This window comes from Lynx canadensis, chromosome B4 (assembly GCF_007474595.2).
Source record: "Lynx canadensis isolate LIC74 chromosome B4, mLynCan4.pri.v2, whole genome shotgun sequence".
NCBI classification, from domain to species: Eukaryota; Metazoa; Chordata; class Mammalia; order Carnivora; family Felidae; genus Lynx; species Lynx canadensis.
Window position 1 is genome coordinate 133,738,818 of NC_044309.1, and position 24,342 is coordinate 133,763,159.

The 24,342-nt window shown below is 42.3% G+C and overlaps 1 pseudogene; it reads left to right on the forward strand.

Moving 5' to 3' along the window:
• The first annotated feature begins 929 nt into the window (after positions 1–929).
• LOC115517777 lies at positions 930–3,466 on the forward strand (annotated as a pseudogene).
• The last annotated feature ends 20,876 nt before the right edge of the window (positions 3,467–24,342 follow it).

Sequence of the window (24,342 nt, forward strand, 5' to 3'; positions counted from 1 at the left end):
TAGCTCCTTGAGAAAACAGCACTTGCCTTGGGCGACATAAGTGCTTACCCTCTGTTACACTTTGGTTTTGCTACCTGCTAACCAGTAAGTCGATGAGAGGGGACGCAGGGTGAGGATGTGAGAGAGGAAAATGTGTGGAAGTAAAATCTGGAAACCTAAGAGATTACAACAATGAGTCCAGTATTGTGCTAGGTGTTTACAGAATGAAGAGGTCTCCAACTAAATCATTAGAAACTTAAAAAGCAGAATATTGTTAGCTGCTTTGGCGTCATCGGGCAGTCCTTGTTTTTGTCGTAGAGCTTTACCACAGTCCACTAAGGACTAAAGAAAGATCTTCGAGTAGCTTAATTCAAACACCTATTTTATATTGTCTCAACAAAAATAACCAGCATCTCGATGTGAGATGAACTCGCGCGCTGAGCATTAACCAGAGACCACTCCAGAAAATGTCACGCACCTACCTGCCTTGGCTCGGTGGTCCAGCAGATACACCTGGAGCACCTCCGTTCTGTGCCAGGCAGGATGGCACACAAGGACAGGACGCAGCCCTGCAAGAAAAAAAGATGCTTAAGGGGGATAAAAGTAGAAAGCGTCGATGGTACAAGCAGGGAACAGGTGCGAGTCGGCAAAACCTGCTGATGGGAAAGTCTGGAAAGGATAGTACTTAAAATGGATCTTGGGGGGCGCCTGGGTGGCGCAGTCGGTTAAGCATCCGACTTCAGCCAGGTCACGATCTCGCGGTCTGGGAGTTCGAGCCCCGCGTCGGGCTCTGGGCTGATGGCTCAGAGCCTGGAGCCTGTTTCCGATTCTGTGTCTCCCTCTCTCTCTGCCCCTCCCCCGTTCATGCTCTGTCTCTCTCTGTCCCAAAAATAAATAAATGTTGAAAAAAAAAATTTTTTTTTTAAATAAAAAACAAAAAAACCAAAATGGATCTTGGAAGGGCGCCTGCCTGGCTGGTTCAGTCGGTAGAGATGCGACTTAATGACAGGGTCCCAAGGCCGAGCCCGTGTGGTGGTGTACAGTTTACAATACATGTGATACTAAAAGAAAATTTAAAAACCAATCTTGGAGGGAAGATGGAAAAGGTGGAGGATGAGTAAGGACAGAGAAGAATCCGACCCTGTTGGGAAAACAGCTTCAAGGTCCACTTGACACCAGATTACAGAAGAGGGTGGACGCCTGCTACAGAAACCCCCGCCCACCGTTTTCTCCCTAGTTCTAGGGGCCCAGGATTAATCGGAGCCCCCAACAGGGAAATAACTCCGAATTCTAAGCTATTTCCAAGCAGTAAATACTAGCCTCTAGCTAAGGACAGCTGGGTTGAAGTGTTCAATCATTTTCACTACAATGTTGTAAAGAGGGAGTAGGGGCGGAAATAAGCGGGAAGGGGGGAAAGCTGTCCTTCCCCAGGCCAGGGTCAGTGTTAGGGGGGTAGATAAGGATGAATCCAGAATCAGGAATACAAGAAGCTGATTTCAATGTTTCTGTGTTTGAATATTCTCACCACGAAAAGTTGGGAAGAGCTGAAAGGCCCAAGTCTCTGGGCTGTTAATAACACATCAGTCTAGGAAGTGGACCCAATGGGGGCGAGTAGTGTTCCAGGTGCTTCCATTTACCTTGCTTACACACAGCCCCAACCGACAAAGGAAAAGTGACAAGTCGCTCAAGGTCACACAGCCAGTAAATGGCTTCCCAGAGTCAAAGGTCTGTGGAGCTCCAAAGCCTCTCTTCTCCGTATCATTCATCCCCCTTAATACGGAGAAGCCCTAATGATGGCATCAAATTAACTACATACGACACAGGGACCCCGTTCCAAGCAAATGCAACATACAGACTAAAACCTGAGAGGGGGGAGGGCAGCAGAGGGGGTGTAGGGAACAAGGAATCATAAAGATAAGTTCCCCAGACTTCTTTTACAACCAGATGGATGGTGTCCTGGAATGCTACGTTTGTGATGAGGTCACCCTGGTTAAAGAGCACAGACCAGGATCAAAAGTAATAAAATGTTTTAAGAATAAAGTTAACAAAAGAGGTGTAAGATTTGTACACTGAAAACTGAAAAAACAAACAAAAAAACATTGTTCATGCATCAGAAGCCTGGGAAGACCTCACTAATGCTCCAAACCCATCTAGAGATTCAATGCAACCCGTACCAAATTATCTGCTGGCTTTTTTTCTTTTTCCTTGGAAGACACTGAGATGCCGATCCTAAATCGTATATGGAAATGCAAAGGAGCCAAATAGCCAAAACAATCTTGAAAAAGAAGTATAAATTTGGAGGACTCATACTTCCAAATTTCAAATTTAAACTACAAATCTACATTTCACGAAGATGGCGCTAAAGGCAAAGAAGGAAGCCCCTGCCCCTCCCAAAGCTGAACTGAAAGCACAGGCTTTGAATGCCAAGAAAGTGGTGCTGAGAGGCGTCCACAGTCACCAAAAAAGAAGAAGAAGAAGAAGAAGAAGAAGAAGAAGAAGAAGAAGAAGAAGAAGAAGAAGATCCGGGGCTCCTGTCTGGCTCAATCGGAAGAGCATGCAACTCCTGATCTTGGGGTTATAAGTTCAAGCCCCACATTGGGGGTAGAGATCGTTAAAAAAAAATACACTTTAAAACAAGAAAAGAAGGGGCGCCTGGGTGGCGCAGTCGGTTAAGCGTCCGACTTCAGCCAGGTCACGATCTCGTGGTCCGTGGGTTCGAGCCCCGCGTCAGGCTCTGGGCTGATGGCTCGGAGCCTGGAGCCTGTTTCCGATTCTGTGTCTCCCCCTCTCTCTGCCCCTCCCCCGTTCATGCTCTGTCTCTCTCTGTCCCAAAAATAAATAAAAACGTTGAAAAAAAAAAAATAAAAAAAAAAAAAAAAAAAAAAACAAGAAAAGAAGATCCGCACATCACCCACATTCCTATGGCCCAAGACACTGCGTCTCCTAGGGCAGCCCAAATATCCTTGAAAGAGGCCCCCTAGGAGAAACCAGCTAGAGCACTACGCCATCATCAAGTTCCCCCTGACTACCGAGTCAGATATGAAGAAAATAGAAGACAACAATACACTTGTGTTCATTGTGGATGTTAAGGCCAACAAGCACCAGATCAAACAGGCTGTGAAGAAGCTCTATGACACTGATGTGGCCAAGGCCAACACCCTGATCAGGCCCGGCAGAGAGAAGATGGCATATGTTCGAATGGCTCCTGACTAGGAGGATGCTTTGGATATTGCCAACAAAATCGGGATCATCTAAACTGAGTCCAACTGGCCAAATTTAAATTTTTTCACTGTAAAAAATTTTAATACAAAATAAACTACAAATCCAAAGTTGTTAAGGTAACAGTAGTAGCATAAGGACAGACATTTAGATCAATGGAACAGAGTCCAGAAATAAACCCAAATATTTCAGTTGAGTTTTGGCAAGAGTGCCAGGAGAACTCAATGCAGAAGGAATAGTCTTTTCAACAAATGGTGCTGGGACAATGGGATATGAACAATGTAAAAGAAAGAAGTTGGACCTCTACCTCATGCCAAATACAAAAATTAACTCAAAATACATCATAGACCTAAATGTAACAGCCAAACCTACAAAAGTCATAGAAGAAAACAGGTATAAGTCTTCATAACCTTGGATTAGTCAATAATTACCTAAATTAAAGCACAAGCAACCAGGAAAAAAATTGGACTTGAACATAATTTGAAACTCTTGTACATCAAAGGATAGTATCAGGAAAGTGAAAAGACACTCCCATGGAATGGGATAATGTATTTGCAAATTCTATCCGATAAGGGTCTGTGTATCTGGACTATATAAAAACTCTGATACCAAGGGGCGCCTGGGTGGCTCAGCTGGTTAAGCGTCCAACTCTCTTGGTTTCAGCTCAGGTCATGATCTCACAATTGATTAGTTCAAGCCCCACTTTGGGCTCTGCACTGACAGCGTGGAGCCTACTTGGGATTCTCTCTCCCCCCCCCCCTCTCTCTCTGCCCCTCCCCTGCTCGCTCTCTCTCTCTCTCTCTCTCAAAATAAATAAACTTTAAAAAATGGAATCATCATGGGGCGCCTGGGTGGCTCGGTCGGTTGGGCGTCCGACTTCGGCTCAGGTCATGATCTCACGGTCCGTGAGTTCAAGCCCCGCGTCGGGCTCTGTGCTGACAGCTCAGAGCCTGGAGCCTGTTTCAGATTCTGTGTCTCCCTCTCTCTCTGCTCCTCCCCAGTTCATGCTCTGTCTCTGTCTCAAAAATAAATAAAAGTTAAAAAAATAAAATAAAATAAAAAATAAAAAATGGAATCATCATGATGTATCATCTTAAAAAAAAAAAAAAACAACCTCTCATACTCCACAATAGAAAAAAAAAAAAGATACATAACCCGATGAAAAAAATGGGCACCAGATTTGAATAGATGTTTCCCCAAAGATGAGATACAAATGGGTAATAAGCACATGAAAATGAAACGGCTATAAAAGTACAAGTGTTGGGGCGCCTGGCTGGCTCAGTCAGTAGAGCATGCAACTCTTGATCTCAGGGTTGTGAGTTCAAGCCCCATGTTGGGTGTAGAGATTACTTAAAAATAAAAACTTTTTAAAAAGTACAGATGCATAGACATAAAGATGGACACACTAATGCTTCAGCAAAAGGCTGACTTGAAACTGAGGAATTTTTCTCTTCTTCATTTTTGAAGCCTCCTCCTCCACCTTCACTTGTTGTTCTGTAGAATCCTTTGTTCCAGGAACTTCTTATCAATATAGACATCTCGGTGACCTCAGTGTATACTTAGTAACAAGATTCAGACAGCTGTTGCCAGGGCTGGTCATGAGACCACCTTGAAGACATGACGAAGGATCGTGGCTGGCAGCACATACCAGATTCTTATCAAAACAGCCTAGATCCTGTGTTTTCCTATAAAACCCTTCAGCCTTTCACCCCAGGCGGCTCTACAGTTTTTCTTTTTTCTTCTTTCTTTTTAAAGCAGTTTCCATACCCATTGTGGGGCTTGAACTCACAACCCCAAGATCAAGAGTCGCCCGTTCCACCACTGACTGAGCCAGCCGGGTGCCCCTGGTCTACAGTTTTGAAGACATCAGCCTGTGGCAACCTCTCCTGCCTGGCAAAGTAATACAATTATCGTCGCTCTTTATCACCAAACTGTCTTCGTGTTCTATTTCGGCTCCGGAGCAGGAGCACAGAGGTCAGTTCTCGACAACAAAAAGATACTCAACGTCATTAGTAATTAGGGAAACACAAATAAATCGAAACTACAATGAGATGCCACTTCACACCCACTAGAATGGCCATAATCGAAAATAGACAATAACCAGTGCTGGCGAGGATGTGGAGAAAGTGGAATCTCACCCACCGCTGGTGGGGTGGAGAATGGTGCAGCCACTTTGGAAAACTGTAGCAGTTCCTCTAAAAAGTTAAATATCTGTATGCGTAGGAATGATTTATACACTGCAGAAAATGTATCTCAGTAAATGTCTGTCCATAACATAAGAAGTAGTTACATACAGAGTTACGATATGACCTAGCAATTCCTCTCCTTGTTATATACCCAAGAAAACTGAAAACATATGTTCACACAAAAATTTGTGCCCAAATGTCCATGGCAGCATTATTCATAAAGGCTGAAAAAATAAGCAATTCAAATGTCCATCCAACGGAATAGGATCCAGCCCCTGGAAGCAAGGAAGGAGGGATTTACACAACAACCTGGCTGAATGTTGAACACATCGTGCTCAGTGAAAGGAGCCAGACACAAAAGACGACATACTATATGGTTCTATTTCTATGAGATGTTTCAAACAGGCAAATCCACACAGAAAGAGAGTAGAGCAGTGCTTGCCAGGGGCTCAGGAAAGGGGAGAATGAGGAGAGACTCTTGATGGGTACAGGGCTTCTTTTTGGGGTGATGAAAATGTTCTGGAATTAGACTGTGACGATGGCTGCACAGCCCTGAAAGTACTAAAAACCACCGAATTGTAAGCTTTCAAAGGGTGAATTTTACGATATGTCAATTAGATCTCAATTAAAAAGGAGGCCACAGACCAGCTGGAGGGACAGTGCTCTTTCGAGCCGCCTCCCAAGGGCCCCACCTGAAGTTCCAGGGGTGTTCAGTGGGCAGGCGGGAGGCCTGGAAAGTCAGAAGGAGTGGGTCTGCGGGATCATTGAGAGGAAGACCTGTTGTCAGGTGCAGATTTGGGCAAAGTCTGTCCCAGGAGAAGCGGGGCTCCCTCGGGGTGCACGTGAGTTTCTACTCAGTGGAAGAAACAGACCTCTAAGATCGCCGGAGTCTTTTATTAAAAATACAGATAGAAGGGCTCCTGGCTGGCTCAGTCGGTGGAGTGTAAGACTCCTGATCTCAGTGTTGTGAGTTCGAGCCCCACGCTGGGTGCAGAGATAACTTAATAATACAATCCTTAAAAATAGAGAGAGAGGGGTAGAAAAAAGTGAATAATGTACTTCATAAATGCTCGATAGTGATACAATGATTTTACCTAAGCCTGACATTTTTGAGAGGGAAATTTGTCATCCTTCTTCCTGGATATGCAGAAATTAACCCAAAAGGGAGAAAAAGCAGCAGATAACATCTCCCAGCTAAAACCCTAAACCTCAGCTCAGTCATTGCCCATTTATGAAGCACTGAAGGCCTACTGTGTGTGACAACCCCTGGAGACAGAAGAAGGAAGAACCAAAACAAAAAAACCAAAATGAAGCGACAGCCAAAGTAAACCATAAAATCAAAAGGTTTGGGAGACAAGTGCCAACAGATGAACGCGTCGAGGAGGCCTGGGATAGGTACCAACGGGGTGGTATCCCGCCTTGAGAAAGAAGGAAATCCTGCCATTTGTTACAACATCGGTGGCCCTGAAGGGCGTTATGCTGAGTGAGGTAAGTCACACAGAGGGAGACAAATACTGCAGGCTCTCAGTTATATGGGGAATCTAAAAAAAGTCAAATGCGTAAAAACAGAGTCAAATAAATGATGGTTACCAGAAGCCCAGGGGTGGACAGACTTGGGGCATCTGCTGTTTAAGGCTATAAACTTGGAACTAGCAGACGCACGCGTCCTGGAGACCTAATGCACAGCACGGTGATTACAGTCAACAATTCTGTATTATCAACTTCAAAGGCACCGACAGGCTGGCTCTGAATTGCTCCCACCACAAAGAAACAAATAATTATGTGACACAAGAGGTGTGAGCTAAAATGGTGGTAATCATATCACAATAAGTAAGTGTAGCAAATCAACGCATTGCCCACCTCAAACTGACACAGTGCTACATGCCAGTTATATTTCAATAAAGAAATATCAAAAGGTTTGGGGGCAACTGGCTGGCTCAGTTGGTTAAGCGTCTGACTTCGGCTCAGATCATGATCTCACGGTTCATGAGTTCGAGACTCGCACTGGGCTCTGCTTGGACAGCACAGAGCCCACTTCAGATCCTCTGTCCCCCTCTCACTGCCCCTCCCCCACTCAAGGTCTCCCTCTCTCTCTTTCTCTCTCTCTGTCTGTCTCCCTCAAAAATAAACATTTAAAAAAATCAAAAGGTTTGGACTAATGACTATGGAGACAACTCACCAGTCTGTAACCTTAGGCAAGTAACTCGACCTCAATGGTCTCAGCTGTGAAATGGAGAGAATGTTGTCCACACTCCTCACCAAGCAGCTGTAAAGATAAATGAGTACCGGTGAGGATGTGCAGAGACCAGAACTCTTGTGTGTTGGTGGTGGGAACGTAAAATGGTACGGCGACTGTGGAGACGGGATAGCAGTTCCTCAAAAATTAGACATAACATTATCCTATTGGCCAAGAATTCCGATTCTGAGTAGATACACTAAAGAATTAAAGGCAGGGACTTGAACAAATATTTGGACACCCGTGTCCATGGCAGCATTATGCATTATTCACAATAGCCAAGAGGTGGAAACAGCCCATGCGTCCATCAATGGATGTAATGGATAAAGAAAATGGGGTATATCCATACAGTGGAATATTATGCCTTAAAAAGCAAGGAAAATCGACAAATGCTACGAGATGGACGAACCATGAAGACATGATGCCAAGTGAAATAAACTAGACACAAAAGGGCCAATATTCTATGTTTCCACTGTGTGAGGTACCCAACTAGTCAAATTCATAGAGGTGGCAAATAGGATGGTGATGGCCAGGCGTTGGGGACACGGGACTGGGAGATTATTGTTTAATGGGTACGGAGTGCAGTTTGGGTTGTGCGACAACGTGAGTGTGCTTAATGCCACTGAACTGCACACTTAAAAATGGCTAAAATGGGGGCGCCTGGGTGGCTCAGTCGGTTAAGCGTCCGACTTCAGCTCAGGTCACGATCTCGCGGTCCGTGAGTACGAGCCCCACGTCGGGCTCTGGGCTGATGGCTCGGAGCCTGGAGCCTGCTTCCGATTCTGTGTCTCCCTCTCTCTCTGCCCCTCCCCCGTTCATGCTCTGTCTCTCTCTGTCTCAAAAATAAATAAACGTTAAAAAAAAAAATGGCTAAAATGGTAAATTTTGTGTTCTGTATAGTTCATCACAATAAAAAGATTACATAGGGGCGCCTGGGTGGCGCAGTCGGTTAAGCGTCCGACTTCAGCCAGGTCACGATCTCGCGGTCCGTGAGTTTGAGCCCCGCGTCGGGCTCTGGGCTGATGATGGCCCAGAGCCTGGAGCCTGCTTCCGATTCTGTGTCTCCCTCTCTCTTTGCCCCTCCCCCGTTCATGCTCTGTCTCTCTCTGTCCCAAAAATAAATAAACGTTGAAAAAAAAAAAAAAAAAAAAAGATTACATAAAATCATGTTAATGAAACTATGCTGCAAACTGTAAAGCCCTGACTTATATACTATTTTTCTCTTTCCTTCATGGATGCTGTCAATCAATTAGCCAAAAAGGAGCCAACTATATATTATTACCTGTGATGGCGAGATTTCTGGCCGTGAATTCTAGTCCTTCCTCCTAGTTCACACATGCAACAGAGGCCGACAGAACAGCACCGCCAAAAGGAAGGGGAAAGACGGCTGCGTCCTTGGGGCAAAAACAACAGGGTAGGCACGATTTTCCATATATGGCCTGGTGATGAGAACCACAGGAAATGAAGCAGTAGGTGGTGACATCCTGGAATACTAGGCACAGAACAGTACCCTCGATTCTCAGGGCTACCAGGTGGTCGAGGACAAGAAGAAAAAAGACACACCACAGAAGGAGTGTACGATCAGACACACACACACAACAAGTACTTGGGTGCTGTCCTGAGCGGGGAGCCGGTGGGGGGAGGGGGGGCACTCATGCCAACAGATGGCCCTTCCAGAGATGAAAAACACCGTGTCTGGAGTGGAAAGTTAATGAATGAGTTTAACAAAAGATTTAATATCACAGAAAATTATGATTGGTGAATTAGAAGATACAACAATACAAACCATCTAAAATGTAAAGGAGAGAAAAAAGACTGAAAATACTGAACAGTATTTCAGTATTTCTAGCCCCTGTAGAACACTATCAAGCATATGTGTAATTAAAGTTCCAGAAAAGGGGGCAGGGAAAAAAAAATTTTTTTTTTTTTTTTGAGAGACAGGGGGAGAGAGAAAGAAACACAGAGTGTGAGCAGGGGAGGGACAGATAGAGGGAGACACAGAATCCGAAGCAGGCTTCAGGCTCTGAGCTGTCAGCACAGAGCCCGACGCAGGGCTCAAAACCAAGAACCGCGAGATCATGACCTGAGCTGAAGTCAGATGCTTAACCAACTGAGTCACCCAGGCGCCCCAGGAAAAATAGTTTTTGAAAAAAATGACAGAAAAATTTGCAAATTTGATGAAAAGCATAAGTTCACAGATCCAAGAAGCTCAACGAACCCTAAACAGGATAAACACATAGAAAATAAAACCAAGGCACATAATAGCAAAACTGCTAAAAAGCCATGAGTAATAAAAAAAAATGCTAGAAACAGAAGAGGGTGCCTGGGTGGTTCAGTCAGTTAAGCATTAAGCGTCTGACTCTCGATTTCTGCTCAGATCATGATCTCATGGTTTCGTGAGTTTGAGCCCTGGTCAGGCTCTGTGCTGACAGCCCGGAGCCTGCTTGGGATTCTCTCTCTTGCTCTCTGTCTCTCTCAAAGATAAATAAATAGGGGCTCTTGGGTGGCTCAGTCAGTTAAGTGTCCAACTTCAGCTCAGGTCATGATCTCGCGGTTTGTGGGTTCGAGCCCCGCGTCGGGCTCTGTGCTGACAGCTCAGAGCCTGGAGCCTGCTTCGGTTTCTGTCTCTGTCTCTGTCTCTCTCTCTCTCTGCCCCTTCTCCACTCACACTCTGTGTGTCTCTCTCTCAAAAATAAACATTAATTTTTTTTTTAGAAAGATAAATAAACATAAAAAAAAACAGCCAGCAGATAAAAAGACACTTTATGGAACAAAGATGAGTGTAAATTTCTTATCAGAAACTCTGCAAGTCAGAAGTCAATTAAAAAACAAAACAAAACAAAACAAAACTCTCAGGGCACCTGGGTGGCTCAGTCAGGTAAGCGTCTGACTTCAGCTCAGGTCATGATCTCAGGGTTCATGAGTTCAAGCCCCAAGTTGGGCTCTGTACTTACAGTGAGGAGCCTACTTCAGATTCTCTGTCCCACTCTCTCTCTCTCTCTCTCTCTCTCTGCCCCTCCCCCACACCTGTGCACTTTCTCAAAAATAAATACTTAAAAAAAACCTGTCAACCTATAATTCTTTTTTTTTTTCCAATGTTTGTTTTTGAGAGACAGCACGCGCTCATGCATGCACGAGCAGGGGAGGGGCAGAGAGGAAGGAGAAAGAGGATCCAAAGCGGGCTCTGCACTGAGAGCAGACAGCCTGATGCGGAGCTCAAACCAAACAACCGTGAGATCATGACGTGAGCTGAAATCAAATACCTAACCGACTGAGCCACCCAGGTGCCCCGAAATAGAATTCTATACAAGAGAAAATAACCTTTAATTTAGTAATTTTTAAAAGTCCATTTGAAAAAGTCTGTTTGCCTTCATATTTAAAGGTTGCGGCACCTGGGTGGCTTGGTCAGTTGAGCCTCCGACTTTGGCTCAGGTCATGATCTCACAGTTCGTGGGTTTGAGCCCCATGTCGGGCTCTGTGCTGACAGCTCGGAGCCTGATGCCTGCTTCCGATTCTGTGTTTCCTCTCTCTCTGCCTCTCCCCTGCTTGCTCACTCTCTCTCTTTCTCTCTCTCAAAAATAAACATTTAAAAAAATAATGTACAGGTTTAAGCCTAGATTTCTAAAACTAATGAAAATAACCTTTAAATATAAAGACAAATAGACTTTTTCAAATGGACTTTTTTTCATGTATTTTTTTAAAGTTATGATTATTTGTTTTGAGAGAAACAGGGACAGCATGAGCAGGGGAGGGGCGGAAAGAGAGGGAAAGAGAGAGAATCCCAAGTGGGCTCTGCGCTCAGACAAAACCAAGAGATCATGACCTGAGCTGAAACCAAGAGTTGGACACTTAACTGACTGAGCCACCTTGGTGCCCCTTTCTCATGTTTTTTAAAGCAAAGTCTACAACCAACATTGGGCTCAAATTCATGACTCCGAGAACAAGAGTTCCATGCTCTACGGACTGATCCAGCCAGGTGCCCCTCAAATAGACTTTTAAAAGTTACTGAATTTGGGGCGCCTGGGTGGCTCAGTTAGTTAAGTGTCCAACTTGATTTCGGCTCTCTTGGTTCGTGGGACTGAGCCCCACGTCAAGCTCTGTGCTGGTAGTGCGGAGTCAGCTTGGGATTCCGTCTCTCCCTCTCTCTCTGCCCCTTCCTTGTTTTCTCTCTCTCTCTCTCAAAATAAATAAACTTAAAAAAAACTTTTTTAAGTTACTAAATTAATGCAAAAGATTACAAAGAGCAGACAGATAAAGAGCAAGGTGTGAGATTTAAACTCAACCATAGTATTTATAGTAAATGTAAATGTTCCAAACACTCCAATTAAAACATAGACATTATTAGATCATATTTTAAGAAAGACCAAAACACAACTATATACGCTCCATAAGAAACCCATTTTGAATGTAAAGACACAGATAGTTTAAAAGTGAAAGGATGGAGAAAGATAGACATACAGATGTTAAAAGAAAACTGAAATGGCAATATTAATATCAGGAAAAGCAAACTTCAGAACAAGGAACATCAACAGGGATGAAGAGGGAGATTTCCTGGCGGTAAAGGTGTCAGTTCATCAAAAAGATGTAGCAATCCTGGGGCGCCTGGGTGGCGCAGTCGGTTAAGCGTCCGACTTCAGCCAGGTCACGATCTCGCGGTCTGTGAGTTCGAGCCCCGCGTCAGGCTCTGGGCTGATGGCTCGGAGCCTGGAGCCTGTTTCCGATTCTGTGTCTCCCTCTCTCTCTGCCCCTCCCCCGTTCATGCTCTGTCTCTCTCTGTCCCAAAAATAAATAAACGTTGAAAAAAAAAAATTTTTTAAAGATGTAGCAATCCTAATGTGTATGCCAATATATCTGACCATTTATATAAAATGGAAACATTCCTTGAAACATAAAATTACCAAAACTGGGGCGCCTGAGTGGCTCAGTCAGTTAAGCGACTCACTTCAGCTCAGGTCATGATCTCGCGGTTTGTGAGTCGAGCCCTGCGTCGCGCTCTGTGCTGACGACCTGGAGCCTGGAGCTGCTTCGGATTCTGTGTCTCCCTCTCTCTCTGCCCCTCCCCTGCTCACGTTCTGTCTCTCTCTGTCTCTCAACAACAAATAAACGTTTAAAAAAAATTTTTTAATTACCAAAACTAACAAGAAAAATAAAAAGTCTAAATAGCTCTACATCTATTTAAGAAATTCAACTGATAATTCAGGGGTGCCCGGGTGGCTCAGTTGGTTGAGCATCCGACTTCGGCTCAGGTCATGATCTCACAGCTCGTGAGTTCAAGCCTCGCCTCAGGCTCTGTGTTGACAGCTCAGAGCCTGGAGCTGCTTCGGATTCTGTGCCTCCCTCTCTCTCTGCCCCAACCCACTCGCATTCTGTTGCTGTCTCTCTCAAAAATAAATACACATGGGGGGTGCCTGGGTGGCGCAGTCGGTTAAGCGTCCGACTTCAGCCAGGTCACGATCTCGCGGTCCGTGAGTTCGAGCCCCGCGTCAGGCTCCGGGCTGATGGCTCGGAGCCTGGAGCCTGTTTCCGATTCTGTGTCTCCCTCTCTCTCTGCCCCTCCCCCGTTCATGCTCTGTCTCTCTCTGTCCCAAAAATAAATAAACATTGAAAAAAAAAATTAAAAAAAAAAAAATAAAAAAATAAATAAATAAATACACATGAAAAAAAATTTTTTTAATTCAATTCATAATTCAAACCTTCCCACAAACAAACCTTCAGGCCAAGATTATTTCACTGATGAATTCTATCAAACATATAAGGAATAAATAACAGAAGTCATATATGATTCTTATAGAAAATAGCAGGAACACTTCTCAACCCATTTTTATGAAATCAATGTTACCCTGGTACCAAAAATTTTTTCAGTTATAAGAAAACAAAAGACCAGTAGCCCTCATGAACATAGATGTAAAAGTCCTAAGCCATCTACCCAAAAGAATAGCTATTACATTATAAGTGTAATATAATGAGAGCAAAGGATTTCTCCCTAAGCTCAGGAATCAGGCAGTAATCTCCATTCTCACCAATTCTTTTCAACATTATACTGGATGCTTTTGGCAGCAATATAAAACAAAAAAATAAATAAATCAAAGACAAAGTTGTTAGCAAGAAAGAAGTGAACTGTTTTTATTCTCGGTGTCATGATTGTGTAAATAAAAAAACCCATTAGGAATCTACAAAATAGCTATTCAAACTAGTAAGTTAATTAATCAAGGAACGAAGACACAAGAAAAGTAAACAAAGATCATTAGCATTTCTATGTATCAGCAATTAACACTTAGAAAATGAAATCTATAGGGGCATCTAGGTGGTCAATCGAGTAAGCTTCAGACTCTTGATCTCGGCACAGGTCATGATCCCACAGTTCGTGGGATCAAACCCCGCATTGGGCTCTGCGCTCACAGTGCTGAGCTTCCTTGGGATTCTCTCTCTCCCTCTCCCCCATGTTCTCTCTCTCTCTTAAAAATAAATAAACTTAAAAAAAAGAAACATATATTCTATGGGAGCCTAAGTGGGGTGGCTCACTCAGTTAAGCATCTGACTATTGATTTCAGCTTAGGTCATGATCCGAGGGTCCAGGGTCAAGCCCTGCATCAGGCTCCTCACTGAGCATGGAGCCTGCTTAAGATTCGCTCTCTCTCTCCTTCTGCCCCTCTCCCATTCATGCAAATACATAAATAAATAAAATATATATTCTAAATATGAGTCTTTTGTCAGATATGTGGTCTGTAAATGTTTTTACCAGCTTATAGCTTATTTCTCCATCCTCTTAACAGGGTTTTTATGAAGTCCAGTAATACAATTTTTTCTTTTATGGATCATGCTTTTGGCATCATGTCTAAGAACTCTTCAACCAGACCCTAGGTCTTAGAGATTGTCTCTTATGTTATCATCTCAAATTTTACAGTGTTTTTTTTTTAAATTTTTTTTTAACGTTTATTTATTTTTGAGACAGAGACAGAGCGTTAATGGGGGAGGGGCCGAGAGAGAGGGAGACACAGAATTGGAAGCAGGCTCCAGGCTCTGAGCCATCAGCCCAGAGCCCGACGCGGGGCTCGAACTCGCGGACTGTGAGATCGTGACCTGAGCTGAAGTCGGACGCTTAACCGACTGAGCCACCCAGGCACCCCTCAAATTTTACAGTTTTATGTTTCACAGTAAATCTAAGAACAATTTTGAGTTTATTATTATTTTGTACCATTTGAGTTTGGCTTGAGGCTTGCTTTGTTTTTGTTTTTGTTTTTGTTTTTTGCCTACAGATACCCATCCAGTTACTCCAGCACCCTCGGTTCCAAAAACTATCCTTTCTCCCCCAAATGACTTGTATCCCTTTGTCAAAAATAAAACAAACAAATGAACAAAAGTTGGTCATACTTGTGTGGGGCTATTTCTGCATCCATGGAACCGTATGTGCGTTCCTCTGCCAATACCACCATAGTGCTGATCAACGCAGCCCAAAGTCTAAAAATCAAGCAGAGCGATTCTTCCATTTTTCTTCTTCAGAATTGTTTAGCTATTTTGGTTCCTTTGTTTTCCCCATAGAAAGTGTGGAATAATCTTGTCAAAATATACAAAATAATCTTGCTGGAGTTTTGATAGGAATTGTGCTAAATCTATATATCAACTGGGGGATAACTGACATCTTTACTATATTGTATCTTCTTGTCCAGGAACACAGAATGTTTCTTTATATCTCTTTGATTAATTTCATCAATGTTGTTTAGTTTTCAGCATGCAAGTCCTGTACATGTTTTGTTACATTTACACCTAAGTATTTTTTTTCTTCTTTTTTCTTTTTTTTGGGGTGTGTGTGTGTGTGTGTGTGTGTATGAGTGATGACTTTTTTTATCTCATTTTTTAAGAATTTTTTTTAGGGGCGCCTGGGTGGCGCAGTCGGTTAAGCGTCCGACTTCAGCCAGGTCACGATCTCGCGGTCTGTGAGTTCGAGCCCCGCGTCAGGCTCTGGGTTGATGGCTCGGAGCCTGGAGCCTGTTTCCGATTCTGTGTCTCCCTCTCTCTCTGCCCCTCCCCCGTTCATGCTCTGTCTCTCTCTGTCCCAAAAATAAATAAACGTTGAAAAAAAAAATTTTTTTTTAAAAAGAATTTTTTTTAATGTTTAGTTATTTTTGAGAGAGAGAGAGAGACAGAGTGCAAGCAGGAGAGGGAGACACAGAATCCAAAGCAGGCTCCAGGCTCTGAGCTGTCAGCACAGAGACCAATGCGGGGCTCAAACTCACAAACCGAGAGATCGTGACCTGAGCTGAAGTCAGCCACTCAGCTGATTGAGCCACCCAGGTGCCTCTTCATTTTTATTTTTAGAGAGAGAAAAATATTGAGAGTGCATGAGCAGAGGAGAGGAGCAGAGGGAGAAAGAGAATCCCAAGGAGGCTCCACACCGTGGAGCCTGACATGGGGCTCGATCCTACGGACCTGAGCCGAAACCAAGAGCTGGACACTCAACTGACTGAGCCACCCAGGCACCCCTGTAATTATACATGCTATTTTTACTTTTAATTTTGATTTTCATTTTTTAAGTCTTTCTTTTTTAATTTATATCCAAATTAGTTGGCATATAGGTTTTTTTTTTATTTCAGTCTCATTGATAGTATACAGAAAGAAATACAGTTGACTTCTATATGTTCATCTTGTATCCTATAACCTTACTGAACTCATTTATTAGTTCACTGAGTTTTATTGCTGTTGATGCCATGGGATTTTCTACATAGACCATCATGTCATCTGCAAAAAGAAATGTTTTATTCCTTCCTTTCTGATCCATATCCCTTTTATTTCCTTCTCTTGCCTCATTGCACTGGCATGAACTCCCAGTACATGTTGACTAGCAGTGGTGAGAGGGGACATTTTTGCCTTGTTTCTGATCTTAGAGGAAAAGTATTCAATATTTCCATCAGGTATGATGTCAGTTGTAGGTCTTCTGTAGATGTTTTTTAGCAAGTTGAAGAAGTCCCCTCCATTTCTAGTCTCTTGAGTTTTTATCATGAATGGGCATTGAATTTTGCCAAGTATTCTTTCTATCAATTCATACGATCATACAATATTTCTTGGTAAATTACACTGATTTATTTTCAAATACTGAACTAGCCTTGGATCTCTGGAATTAACTTCACTTGGTTGTGATGTACAATTCTTCTTATACATTTCTGAAATCTATTTGCTATTATTTTGTTAAGTATTTTTGAATCTATATTCATGAGAGATATTGGTCTATAATTTTTTTTTGTTTTATTTATTTTTTATTTGTTTATTTTTTTTACTGTCTTTGGTTTTAATATCAGGGCAATACTAGTTTCATAGAATGAATTGAGAAATGACTGAAATGGCTCTCATCTTCTATTTTCTGGAAGAGATTATATAGAATTGGTGTTAATTCTTTAAACATTTTTTTAGAACTTTCCAATGAAACCATCTGGACCTGGAGACTTCTTTTTCAGGAAATTTTATGAATTCAATTTCATTAATAGTTATAGGGCTATCAGGGCTATTCAGATTATCACTTTAATATTTGATGAAGTGAGGTAGTTTATACTTTTTAAAGAATTGATACATTTCACCTAAATTATCAAATTTGTGTGTATAGAGTATTTTGTGGCATTCTATTATCCTTTCAATGTCTGCAGATTCTGTAGTGATATTCCCTATTTCATTACTGATCTTAGTAATGCGGTTTGTCAATTTTGTTGATCTTTTCAAAGAACCGAGTTTGGTTTCATTGATTTTTTTCTATTTTTCTGTTTTCAATCTCAATTTTTTAGCTTCATTATTTCCTTCATTCTATTGGCTTTAGAATTTTTTTTTTTAATTTTCTATGTTTGTTTTTGAGAGACAGAGACAGAGCACAAGTGGGATGGGGGGCAGAGAGAGAGAGAGGCACAGAAAATGAAAAAGGTTCCAAGCTCTGAGCTGTTTGTGGCTCAGGCTCACAAACTACAAGATCATCACCTAAGTCGAAGTCAGATGTTTAACCAACTAATCCACCCAGGCTCCCCTGCTTTAGGGCTTTTTAAATCTCTTTCTGATTTCCTGAAGTGGGAGTAAAGATCATTGATTGATTTGAGACATTTCCTCTTTCCCAATATAAACAGTAAGTGCTACAAATTTCCCTCTCCATTCTGCTTTAGCTGCATCCTACAAATTTTGATATGTTGTATTTCACCTAAATTCGGTTCTTTTTTTTTTTTTTTTTTTTAATTTCCCTTGAGAATTCATCTTGGAGCCATGAAATATTTAGAAGTGTCTTGTTTAATTTCCAGGTGTTGGGAGATTTTCCTATCACCCTTCTGTTACTGATTTCTAGTTTGGTTCCATTTATTCCAGTGGGCAGAGATTTTACTTTATATGATTTCAATCCTTGCAGACTTGTTGAGATTCACTTTATGGCCCCAAATATTATCTATCTTAGTTCCATGGGCACTTGAAAAAAGAATGTGTATTCCGCTGTTGTTGGGTAGATTGTTCTAGAACATCTGTAATGTCCATCAGATCTTGTTGGTTGATGGTGTTATTGAATTGTATATCCCTGCTGATTTTATGTCTAATTGTTTATAGTTGTTGAGAAAAGGGTGTTGTCTACAGCCATACCACCCTGAACGTGCCTAATCTCGGCTGATCTCGGAAGCTAAGCAGGGTCAGGCCTGGTTATTACTTGGATGGGAGAAAAGGGTGTTGAAGTCTCCCAACTGTAACTGTGGAGATGTCTATCAGTTTATGCTTTGCATCTTGTTATTTGGTGCACAAACATTTAGGATTCTGTCTTCTTGGTATATTGATTCTTTCATCATTATATAATATCCCTCTCTGTCCCTAGTAATTTCCTTTGTTATAAAGTCAACTTTGTCTAATATTAACATAGCCACTCCACTCCTGCTTTCTTTTTATTAATGTTTGCATATATTTTTCTATCATTTTACTTTTAATCTATAGTTATTATAGTTAACATTATGTGATATTTAAAATGTATTTCTTATAAACAGCATATAATTAGGTCATGTTTTGGGGTGCCTGGATGACTCAGTCAGTTGGGCATCTGACTTCAGCTCAGGTCATGATCTCACAGCTTGTGAGTTCAAGCCCCACCTCGGGCTCTGTGCTGACAGCTCAAAGCCTGGAGCCTGCTTCAGATTCTGTGCCTCCCTCTCTTTCTGCCCCTCCCCTGCTTGTGCTCTGTCTCTCAAAAATAAATAAACATTTTTTAAAAATTAAAAAAAAAGAATATTCTGTGCTACCCCAGTAGTGCCTAGATGTAGACACACATAAATAAGACATATTTTTAAAAATTATGCCGTGTTTTTATGTAATTTTTTTTTAATGTTTACTTATTTTTGAGAGAAAGAGAGTGAGCAAGCACACAAGGGGAGGTGGGGCATAGAGAGAGAGGGAGACATAGAGTCTGAAGCAGGCTCCAAGCTGTCAGCACAGAGCCTGATGCAGGGCTCAAACCCATGAACCATGGGATCATGACCTGAGCTGAGGTTGGATGCTTAACCAACTGAGCCACCCTGGTGCCCCTATTTTTTTTTTTTTTTTAATTTTTTAAATATTTCTCAGTAATCTCTACACCCAATGTTGGGCTCAAACTCACATCCACAAGATCAAGAGTCACACACTCTATGGACTGAGCCAGCTAGGCACCCCTAATTGGGCCATGCTTTTAAACCCATTCTGCCAGTCTCTTCTAACTGGTGTGTTTAAAAGATTTCCATTAATGTAATTATTAGTATATTAAGGCCTCAGTTTGCCATTTGTTTTCTGTTTGTTCTCTCAGCTTTTCACTTGTTTTCTTTTTCCTGTCTTACTGTGCATTACCTGAATATTTGTAGAGTTCCATTTGAATTTATGTGTAGTGTTATTTAGTGCATTTCTTTGTAAAGTTTTTTAGTGTTTACTCTAGCTATTTCATCATTTACACATAACCTATAAAGTCTCTTGGTGTTAACATTCTACCAGTTTGAGTTAAGTACTAAAATCTTCACACCCCTTTATCCTGCCTCATTCTAGTATCTTCTACAAACGCTGAGGACCACATTAGGTCATACTAAAGGTTTTGCTTCAACTGTCAAATACAATTTAGAAAACTCAGAAAGAGAAGTCTATGTATTTACCCATATTTTTGCTCTTACAGTGTTCTTTTTTCCTTTCTGATGTTGTAAAATTCAATTTCTTTTATTTCCTTTCTGTTTGACAACTTGTTTTAGTCATTCTTTTAGGTTAGGGCTGCTGGAGACAAACTCTCTTAGTCTTCATCTGAGAATGCCTGGATTTCCTCTTCATTCCTGTCTTGCTAAGCTTCCCATTTCCTGGGCCTTTGGCTTGAGGATTTGTTTTTGTCTGTGTCTGTGGACGGTTCCACGTTCCAGGCTTCTCCAGATCCAGTCTGGGAAGCGTCAGGCAAAAGGAAATTCAGGAACTCACCGCCATGTCATTCTTTGTGTCCAAACATCCCTACCTGGTCCACCTTCTCTCCACCTTTCAGAATTTTCTTGTTTGTTCAGTGTATAGTCTCCGTATATAGAATGCCCAGGACTTTTAGCTGTACTTAGCAGGGAAAATAAGGAAAACTACGTCTACTCCATCTTCCTGGAAACAGACACCCAGGAAATTATTTTTTTTTAATACTCATATTTATAATGGCATTAAAATATGAAATACTTCAGAATAAACCTAACAAAACATGTAAAATGGCTGTACAATGAACAGGATTAAGCACTAGTAAAAGAAATTTTAAAAGCCTAAGTAAATGGAGTGACACACCATGCTCCATATTATCCAATATATCCATCCAATATTATTACGATGATACTTTCCCCCACGTGAATTATAGATTTAGTGCAATCACAGTAAAAATCCCAGGGTGGTTTTTTAATTGATAAGCTGATTATAAAATGTATTATGGAGATGCAAAGGATACAATAGCCAATTTTGAAATTTTAATAGCAAACAATCTTGAGAAGGAAAGACTAAGTTCAAGGACTTCTACCTGATAAAGACATACCGTAAGTTACAATAATCAAAAGAGTAAGACGTTATCATAAGCATGAACAGGCAGATCAATGGAACAGAATACAGTCCAAAAAGAGAACCACACATTCATGGACAACTCATGTGCAACAAAGGTGTCAAGGTAATTCAACAGTGACAGAATAATCTTTAGAATAAGTAAAAGTGGAACAACAGACAGAGATCAACAAAACAACAAAAACCCCTTTGATCTATACACCAAACTACAAAATATTAACTCAGACTTTATTTATTTGAGAGAGAGAGAGAGAGAAAGAGAGAGGGACAGACAGTGAGGAGGAGGGGCAGACAGAGGGAGAGAGAATCCCAAGTAGGCTCTGCACTGTCTTCCTCTGCTCCTCCCCACTCTTGCATGCGCATGCACACGCGCTCTCTTTCAAAATAAATGAACTTAAAAAGAAAGAAAAGTGCTTACCAGCATTCATCTTCAGGGGAATGCAAATTAAAATGACAATGAGATATATTATACGCCCACTAAAATGGCTCCAATTAAAAAGACGGTCAACACCAACTGTAACCACAACTAAATTTCTGTTTGGCATGTAAAACGCCAAACTTTGGAAAATAGTATGATGTTTTTTTATAAAGTAGATGATACCCTTACCATGAAACCCAGAAATTCTATTCAGAGGTACTTACCCCACACGTCTGTCCATGGTGTATGCCTGTTCACTGCCGCTTTGTTTCCAACAGCCCTAAAGTGAAAACAACCTAAATGTCCATCACCAGGCAAAAAGATATCCATACCCTGGAATACTACTCAGCAATGAAAAGAAATAACCTAATACGTGCAAAAAAAAAAAAAACATGGATGAATCTCAAAAACTTTATGCTGGGTGGAAAAAGCCAGATATAAAAGTATATACTATATGACTCCATGTGTGTGGAATTCTAGAAAAGGCAAAGCTAATCTATCAGTAGCAAAAACCAAAACGGTGGTTGCCTAGGGCCAGGATACTGGGGGTAGAGTGGGAATGACTGCCAAGGTGAGAAGTGAGAACTCTTCTTTGTGGTGGTTGGTGGCTACATATCAAACTGTATCCTTAAAATGGATGCATTTTAGGGGGACCTGGCTGGCTCAGTTGGTAGAGTGTGTGACTCTTGATCTCAGGGTCACGAGTTCAAGCTCCATGTTGCATGTGGAGCCTACTTAAAAAAAAAATGGAAGCATTTAATAATATATATGTCCTATCGAAATAAAGTTGATTTAAAAGACATTTAACTTTTTTCCTAATTTCTTCACATCTTTCTGCAAGATGTGATGCTCTTCCCACTCCTTGCTTCTAAAACACTGTCTTTGATTTCCTTAATATCATCTGTCTTGATTTTCTTCCTCCTTCTCCAACCACACACCTTAAACCTTTCCCAAACGGGTTTCACAATTTTGGCCAATTTCTCGAGTATTGGGTTTTTTTTTCAGATTTCTGCTGCTCTCTCTACACACTTTCCTGGCCGACCTCCCCTACTCCCAAAGTTTTACATTAATTAATAACCTCTGTTTGGGGCCCAGATCTGCCCCCTAAGCCGCTGGCCCACATTTTCCCCAAAGGCAAGGGAAACAGTTCCACCTTGAATATACTAGACACCTCCAACTTCACATGCCCTATACTGGGCTCATCACCAAACACTTCGGTGTCTCTTTAATGACCACTGAACCCCAGCTACTCAAGTAAGAAACTATGGAGTCTTCCTGGCTCCTCCATCCTATTCATTTTCCATCCAGTGCAAGTCTTGGCTACTCTATCCTCTAAGTTATTCAAGAACTTGTTTCCTTTTGGCCACCCCCACTGGCATATGTCAGGCCCTCAGAGACTCTTTCCTAATCTATCACAGTAGCTTCCAAACTGGTCTCCCAATCTCTGGCTTTTCTCCCTAAATGCATCCCCCTAACCACAGCCAGATTACCTGTGTCATCCTCTTGACTAAAAACTTTCTAGAACATAAATTATCCATAGGTCAGGTTCCAAATTCCAAATTCGCATGACACTCACAATCCGGTCTCGCTCCCTTCTCCAACGTCGCCACCTTCCAACACCATGTTGTGACAACTCCGACATGCAGGGTGTCACAGTATTTCTCATTAAAACGTGCTCTGGACGTGTCCTCTCTTCCCTGGGCTCACGATGTTTCCTCTGGAATTCCCACTCATCCTGCAGGACCCAGCTCCATATTCCTGCTCCATGAATATTCTCTGGCTCTCCCTCCATGTCCCTAAAGAACCCCATTTCTGCCTAGACTCCAGCATACGAGCACATATGACACTGTATCATAACTTTCTCCATTTGAGTGTGTCTCCCACCAGACTGACCTCCTAGATACTGTCATTCATCTTTGTCTCCGGGCCTAGAGCACACAGCACAGTGCTCAGCACAGAGCAGCTGCTCAATAAATGTTGGACGGATGGACGGATGGACGGATGGATGGATGGATGGATGGATGGATGGACGGACGACTAAATGAATAAAAAAGGAAGCTCTTTGGCCCAATGGTTTCTACTTTGTAATATGATGCATCCATATGCACACGTTCACATCCATCTTCGATTCATTCCTTCTAAATATTCCTGTGATTTTCTTTTCCTTCCTGTTATATTTTACGAAAAACTGAAAATTCTCGTACAAGCCATCACGAAGTGTTGGCCTGGTCAAGCAGTTGTCATGGAAACAGGAGACTTACTGCACAAACAGTTCTAAATTTTTTTTTTTTCAACGTTTTTTATTTATTTTTGGGACAGAGAGAGACAGAGCATGAACGGGGGAGGGGCAGAGAGAGAGGGAGACACAGAATCGGAAACAGGCTCCAGGCTCCGAGCCATCAGCCCAGAGCCCGTCGCGGGGCTCGAACTCACGGACCGCGAGATCGTGACCTGGCTGAAGTCGGACGCTTAACCGACTGCGCCACCCAGGCGCCCCATGCACAAACAGTTCTAGAGACCCCTGATGCTCTTTAGATCATCGCTGTTTCTTCCTCCTCCCCCCAGCTGGCAGGAGTGCAGAGAACATCAATGAGGGCAGCCCGCGGTGGGGGGGGAGGGGGAGTTCAGAACCTTGAACCCTAATTTTTCCTTGCAACTGATGAATTCTAGGAAAAAATCCTGAAGTCATAAGGAGCAACAAAGGAAGAGGAGGCGGTGCAAAGACAAGTCTGGATTGTTTCCTTCTCAAGGGAGTGAAGCAAGGCCCAGCTCAAGGTTCAGTGTTCCCATGGAGCCTACCCCTACCCCAACCCTCAGCACACATTCTTAGTCCTTCTTGGCTCTCTTCAAGATTCAGTGAGCCTAGAAGGAATTTTTCAGCTCACACAGGCCCCTCCAGTCTGCTAAGAGTTTATCATGAGTTGACTCATAGACATGTCCCATCTTATCTCATCTAGACAAACCTCCTGGCCAGGGGCCACACCTTCTCTAGCCTCCCCACTGCCCCAGCACCAGGCCACCAATCCCAACAACCACTTGAACTTGGCACCATGCACTATGCTTTATACTCATCATTTCACTGAACTCTCCAGAGAGGACACGTTTGATGGTGGAAATGTTCTAGCTCTTCATTGTCCAGTACAGAGCCACCAGCCACAGGTGGCTACTGAGCAGTTGAAAGGTGGCTGATGCAACTAGGGAACTGATTTTTTATTTAATTGTAATTAATTTAAACTTGGATAGTCATATGTGGCTAGTGGCTGCTGTGTCACACA